At 41.1% G+C, this 474-nt stretch overlaps 1 non-coding gene across 1 annotated transcript; it reads right to left on the reverse strand.

The window, feature by feature from the left end:
- LOC141597820 (small nucleolar RNA R71) lies at positions 1-107 on the reverse strand. Its single transcript, XR_012523034.1, has one exon. It is a non-coding gene; the product is annotated as a small nucleolar RNA R71 (small nucleolar RNA).
- Positions 108-474: the final 367 nt, after the last annotated feature.

Consider the following 474-nt stretch of genomic DNA (forward strand, 5'->3'; position numbering starts at 1 on the left):
ACATTGAGAAATACGATTACAAGCTTCAAACAAACAACTACTGAATATTTGAATGAAGCATGGGTTCGCTTCAAATGTTTGGTCCGTCCAGTTCCCCACCATGGCTTTCAAAAGTGGCTTCTTTGCAACCAGTTTTACAATGGCTTGTATGATAATCATCGTACTTTGCTAGATTCTTCAGCTAATGTGAGGTTTTAGGACAACACTAATGATGATACCGCGTGGAAGTTAATTGATCAGATTGCTAATACCCATACTGCCAAGTATGGAATTCCTAGGGGAAGTACACGTGGGAATGGTGGAGATAACAATCTTGCGACACAGTTAGAGGCTATTTCTGCCCAAATTGCTGAGATGAAGACTACCCAATCTTTGGGTAATAAAGAGGTAGTTCATGCTATGAGTCAACAGGAGGAGTCTTGTGCTAGATGTGACATGGATGCATAATGCAGCTGAGTGTTTGAGCACATTGGA

The sequence above is a fragment of the Silene latifolia genome, chromosome 8 (genome assembly GCF_048544455.1).
Source record: "Silene latifolia isolate original U9 population chromosome 8, ASM4854445v1, whole genome shotgun sequence".
Taxonomy (NCBI): domain Eukaryota; kingdom Viridiplantae; phylum Streptophyta; class Magnoliopsida; order Caryophyllales; family Caryophyllaceae; genus Silene; species Silene latifolia.